General features: G+C 41.9%; 1 long non-coding RNA gene across 1 annotated transcript; it reads right to left on the bottom strand.

Annotated features, from left to right (window-relative positions):
• Window positions 1-2,487: 2,487 nt before the first annotated feature.
• Window positions 2,488-5,329, bottom strand: LOC114015863 (uncharacterized). Its single transcript, XR_003560035.2, has 3 exons — window positions 5,104-5,329; window positions 4,060-4,158; window positions 2,488-3,575 (listed from the first exon to the last, which is right to left on the bottom strand). It is a non-coding gene; the product is annotated as an uncharacterized LOC114015863 (long non-coding RNA).
• Between the last annotated feature and the right edge of the window lie 1,298 nt (window positions 5,330-6,627).

Here is a 6,627-nt window from a genome sequence, read left to right as displayed (position 1 = left end):
AGCAGACAGCGTGTAATCTATACCTGAAATCTTAGTTTTGCAGACAAGGTGAAAAGAAGCATGTTTAAATTCTGAGTAACTACTCAAAAGTCCTGACACAGATGCACACAGAGGAACCACAGACGATGTCTCAAATAACTTCGCAAAAGCTACGCAAGCGATTCACAGGTCTTCACAGGAACTTGGTATTTTGCTGGGGAGCATAATCTTTTCTAATACTGTTAATTTTAATAAGCCCTTTCTTGTCTGGTGGTTAGACCACAGGTCTACAAGTCATAACACAGGCGTGCTGTTCCTGCCCTTCGTTAGCCTTCTGTCTCACCTCAAGCAAGACACATTGTTACATTTCTCTGAACCTTTAGCTCTAAAACTATAAAATATTTGCCCATCTCTATTGCTCAACTGAAACAACATTTGCAGAGCACTTTGGGTTGTCAGAGGAGAGACATTATTTATTAGTGTAATTTCTGATTTCAGTTACACCCACGCAACCTGCTTGTTCATGTGGAACAGCGTCATTTCTCTGACTTCCTTTCTGTGCACAGGCTTGGTGTTATCTGCATTAGGAAGTATGATTAAGGAAAGAAGTATGCTTCTTTTTGAAGTTTTTTAGATATATCTACTTAGCATGTGTTTTTCCTTTCACAGAAGTAATTTTCCTTTTTCTAAGCTGAAAACCTTGCTTTCGGTGAGTTGTGTTCCTGAGATAACCAACTAGCATTTTCCATGAAGGCTTGAGTCCGTGTGCCACCAACAGTTTCTTTGAAGTGCTAAGCATCTCCTTTTGACACCAATGTCAGTAAAAATTAAGGGAACTCAAGCACTCCAGAACTGAACCTTGGGTGGAGCGATTCTTGTGGAGGCTGTACATGCTCAGGCATCCCTTGCAGAAGGCACTAGTATTGAAGTACAAAGTATATTATTTGCAGAATCTGTGTCAACCCTCTAGCTAACCATGACCCTTGAAATACCCTGCAGCTTCTAGAAAAAGCCAAGTTAGCTAATGGTCATATGTAGACTTGAGGATCGATGGGCAAAGGCTGAAGAAGCAAGTCTAGCAAAAAACCACGTCAGCAGCCTGTTGAATCAGCTCTTTAAACAAACTCCTGGATGTCAATGTAGGGTTTTGAAGTCTTAGGTGCTGACAGGCCCTTGTGTTTGCCTACTAATGGCAAAGGCATTGTATTTGTCATCAACTGAACAGCAATAACTGGAGACAGCATTTTTGTCACAGACTCAATAGGTGTTGCAACAAGCCTGACATTTCTCTGGTACTCCGTGTCTGCCACCACGTTTTAAAATCTACGGACTATGCCTTATTTATTTTTTTTTTCTTCTGTTTCATGTCAGAGTCCAAGCTCTTTTACATGCAGTAAGCACTTGCTTGCCACAAATACCACATCAGTGTTTAGACATAGCAAGAATAGCTGCAGTAGATTTCATCCTTTTCCAAATGCTTTTTGCAAGAGGATTGTGTCACGCTGGATTTTGGGTGAGCTGATCAGTATCCATCTGTGTGTCTGGCTCTCGGAAGAGGCAATGAATAAAATTCAGGCAAAAATCTGTAATGCATGTGGGAAGACCAACTGCTAAATATTGTTTGTGTCAACTGGTAATTGCAATTTAGGTTGGGAGACTGTAGCCCCTGGTTACATGTGGATGTTTTCAGGTATAAACAGAGATAGTTTTCCAAGGTATTTTCAGCAGGGGTGAAAATACTGAGTTCCATGCCAAACTTTGCACAATGCGTTTGATTTCCCTACCAGTTTTGCTGTTAGTTCAAATTAATGGCATGTTGTAGAGTTTTGACCCAGGATCGTGGGGTTCTGCAAAACTGCTACATGTAGGTTAAAGAAGAAAGTGGTTCTGTGAAAAGTAAAGAGATTCCCTCATAGGGACGACCAACCCGGCCAGCAGCGCTGGAAAACACATTGGAGAGGACCAGGCAAACACTTTCTCTGCCACCCTGAATGAGAGATGTACATTCCAAACTTGGACACCTCACTGGTCTTTGCAGCGCTCGTACCACGCCCAGACTTGGCCCTGCAAATGCAAATTATTAAATCTTTGGGTAAGAAGGAAGATCAGCTTTGGTTCAAAACATGTCTCCTCCACGCTGCTTTGGTGTTCAGTTCTGAAGGCACCTTTTGAACTACTCCTGTGCCAGCCCAACCCTGTAAGCACAACATTTGTCTCGTTGAGGGTTGAGACTGAGCCTGGTTACGTGGCGGCAGCTCTGGAAACCCCCAAGCAGCAGCAGGCTGGCAGCACAACCTGTGTGCTGCAAAAAAACCCAAAAAAACCCACAACAAAAACCCAACAAAACCTATTCACCACCATCACCGATATTATTAATCAGCCCACAGTTTGCTCAGACAGGAAATTGTTACTGACCACTTTAATTTTACTAAACAAATGAAACCACCCCATTACTCATTCAAATCTAATAAACCGCAGAACACAGAGGAGGAAGTGAGCACTTTAAAATGGCTTGGAGAAAAGTTCTCACTTTATTTTGACATTTAATTAAAGCCAGACTTTTTACAGGAAGGGGAATAATTAAATGGCAACAACATGTGTACTGTGATAATCGTCTCCATTGTCATCTCAACATGCAACTTGCTACTGAAAGCAGAGGGACTTTCTGTGCTGCTCTTTATGTTCCTAGAGCATTATCTGCTCCTCAGGAAGAAAATAATTAAAAAATACATTGACTACCAGGATGGATCTCTCTGTCATGCCCTGTTGGGTGATACTGGGCTTTGTTAGAAAGGAGCCGATGAAATAGATTTCCTGACGCTTAATATCTGCAGATGTTCAGAAATCGACTTCCTGAAGATGAGCCCTGCAAAACACCTGACAACCAGCTGTTTTGTCAATGCCTTGGCATTTCCTCATCATCAAGTGTTTAAAATATCAACAAAATATCATTGCAGCTTTAATATTTGCAGTTCTAAAACTGGTTCAATATGTGATATGATTTGTATGCATATGTAAATATTGTCTTTGCAGTCAGATGGCAGAAAAAGCATGAACATACTTGTATCACAGAGAGTGTTTGCTGTAATTGTTTGCCTTTCTTCTCAACATCAAATTACTACTTTAAATGAAGGTAATTTCACAAACAAGCAGAAACACCATTTTTGCTATGGGAATTCTTACTCCAGTGTAAAAGCTGTATGATGAAGCTTCATGTTTAATTGCTTTTATCTGAGAGTTCATAAATGTGAATTATTCCTTTGTGGAATTTTGGTTTCTAAAAGATGGTCAAAGAAGAAAAACACTGGTACCAGATAATCTCATTAAAGGGCAAATATCACAATGAAATTAACATGCAACAGGTTTTTGTAGCACTGGAAAGGCCATGAAAACATTTTCAAGTATATATGAGCGTTCCTGTCTGTACAACACATGCTCTTTGGGACTGTTGGCATATGGCTCATTCATGCTTGGGGTGACAGATGCTGTTTGCTGGAAGGTCCTTGCCCATTTGGAGCTGATGCTACACCTGCTTTGCTGTCGACAATCTACTGTAGCCTTAATCCAACGCACGCAGGAGGAAAATCTACAGGAAGCTGAAAATTAAAAGGAATTCTATGAATTATATTGCCTATAAAAGAAGCCTGCATGCTTAGTAAAATCCATGTTCAGTCACCACCAGAATGAACTAGTGTTCGATAAAAGAAATGGATTTTGTTACCATGCATCGGTCCCATGCATGGACCACGTTATCCGCACAGTGCTGGCATGGAGATGGCCCCTCTTCCCTTCCTCATCACAGATGTGCTGCAAAATCGGGTGCTATCCACTCTGCTTCCCATTCTTCAAAATATTCTGCCTACCACTTTAGTTAGTCTTACTTAATTTGTTTTGCTATTTGGAAGGAGTTACAGATTTGACATCCTAGAAAACAGCTGTCATTTTTACAGGAAAAAACTATGTGATTCATAATTTTCCAGAAATATGCACATTACACATGTAGCATATTGGCACCTTCTGAAAAACACGCTAAAACTTGAGACTTGTACCATATTGTTTCTGTTTCTGTGCTTTACGTACCTGTTCAAAGACCACACCGAACCTCACAGCTCGCAAGGAAAAATCTTTGCCGTCTCTTGTGCCATCAGCATTCTCCAGCTGAAAGGAAAGTAGTTGCACCTGTGGTGAAAATTTATTAAATCAATTACTGCTTATGACAAAGTCTTTGTCTTTAATTAGGAATCGTTTAACTTGGACAGGGAGCTCAGGGAGCTCAAGGACAACTTCAATGAGCAGGTAGTGTTTGTCCTGAGCTCCCTGAACAAGCCAGATACGAGCAGGACTGTCCAGACAATAAATACTGTGTGCAGCTGCGTCATGGTGTAACGCCACTGCGCTCAGGCGTCTGGCCCATGTCCCTGGCGTGTGTGAACCTTGCAAATCATGAGACAGTGCACGCCTGCACTTAGCTTAAACTTAAAAGCTTACATACACTGCGTGTGCAAACTATTTTTGCTTTTCACTGAGTATAAAGGCAGGCAAGCTCCAGGGCTGGGCCAGAAGCCTCACCTACGGGTGGACGCACCGCACGGGAATTTTCCCAGTTACCAAGAGACTCCTGGTGCTGGCTGCAATGGGGCTTCCCAGCCAAAGGGTGGGCCGGGGTGACGGTAAGGATGTAACTGGTGAGGTATCCTTTTCTTAGTCTCTGGAACGCTTCACAGTAATGATTTGATGCTTTGTTCCTATAGCTCTTTTATCATATTGTGCATAGTAACTAGTGCTGTTTCTTTTTATCATATTGCATGCTTTTTTCATGTATTATATTGTAATAAAATAAACTGCATTTATTCTTATATTTGATTTGGAATTCATTTTGGCTTGGTATCCAGTCAATCAGCAAAACAGCACCTTAGGAAGAAAATGATTCTAAATGGTGCCATTTTGTAATGGCATTTTCCAGTGGCACAGAGGACTGTGGAAGGCCCAAAGAGATGGAGTATTGGGAGCTGTAGGACAGAGCTTTTTGCTAAGCCAGAACATGCAAAGGAAATTCATAATGTAATTCTGATTCAGTGTTGAATTTCAGTAATTACTTTCTACTTGGGGTTTTTTTTTCCTTACCTTTTTAAAAGCAGCTTCCTCAACTGACTTCATCAGGAGCCATGGAGTAAAATGCTGTGATGAAACCAGACTGTCGTGACAAGGATCCTGAGGGAGGTTGGCAAGAAATGCAATGGAAAGGTGTCATGGCCAAGCCGACCCTCAGCTCCATCTTTCCTTCTTGTCATTTTGAGAGGTGAGCTTTCACATGTTATACAGAATAGAAAAAACTCATAGATACTTGAAAAAATATTATTAAACACAGTGAGCATTTCATAAGATGCCAGGGAGCACACTCCTTTTCAGGAGGGATAGCTGGGTGTTGTGAATAATGCACTCTTCAGAAACCTCCAAAAAGTCAAAAAAATATTTATGAAGTGCATGTAAGGATAACAGTAGTCTATCCGCTAAGCTAAAAACGCCTTTCTGTCCTCTACTTTTTAGCATCATTTACAGCGTACCTTATATCGCAAGGTGTACCGCCAAAGCTATTCTATACATGCGACAGGGAACCAACCGCTTTGCAGTTCAGAGGTTGTTTCTAATACCCTTCCTCTGGCCCAGGTCTGACTAGGACTTCAAGACATTTTGTAAGGATGCGGTACAAAACGAAGTAATCTGAGTTTCAAGGAATAACCTCCAACATGTTCTATTTCTGTTCTGCAAATGATTCTTCCATCTCACTGCGCGGCAATGCTTGGCTAGGACCCTGCCAGCAGAGGAATCTCCTGCAAGCCCTCCGGATGCAAGACTGCTTCAAGAGCTGCCTGTCCAGCTCAATGCCACCCTAACGCCCTGTGTTCCTATGCACGGTATTATTAAGACAGTGGTATTTCCTGCTCTGAAGCTGTACATTCCTATCACTTCCTCTGAAAGAATAACTTTGGAGTAAGTAAATAGCAGCCTTCAAAGGGAGGTTCCACTGCAGAACTATTTAGCCTGGCTTGCCGCAGCTCTGGAAGTCCCCAAGCATGCAGAGCCACTGAAGCGGTTTCTCACCAGTTTTTTCCTACAGATCCCAATCCAGCCATGCTTCCAGCAAAGGAGGGGGGGGGAGGCCCTGGCCAGGGCTAGTTTTCCCCTGTGCACACTTTTTTGCCACCCCTGGGCTGCAGGAGGCTTGGGGAGTATGAGTTCCCTGCAAGGGCTCCCCAGCAGCGCAGGTAGAAGTCTTACCAACAAAAAAACCCTCATTATACAAGTGCTGTGAGTCCTCCTCCTCTCCTATCATCATCTCAGCAGTTTTAAGAAGTGATGGTATAACCTTGTTATAACCAAAAAACCCCACCAAGCCCCCACTTTCAGAGCATTTTCAGAATCCTTTCCAGTGTACCTCATCCTTTATGTTTGCTCAAACAACTGTTTAAACAGTTTGTGTTTGCTTAAGCAACTAGCTTTATATCCTGGCTCAGTAAATAAACCCATAACTCCATGCTTTCCTACAGTTACTTCTGCCCTGATTATTGCAAAACAAACAGGAGAAAATTATACAAAGAAAATGGTATCTTTAATGAAAAAGATCAGAAATTATAGATCTGGTTTGAT

This window comes from Falco cherrug, chromosome 9 (genome assembly GCF_023634085.1).
Source record: "Falco cherrug isolate bFalChe1 chromosome 9, bFalChe1.pri, whole genome shotgun sequence".
NCBI lineage: Eukaryota > Metazoa > Chordata > Aves > Falconiformes > Falconidae > Falco > Falco cherrug.
Note: the sequence above shows the minus strand (reverse complement) of the source record. Positions and strands in the feature narration are given on the sequence as shown.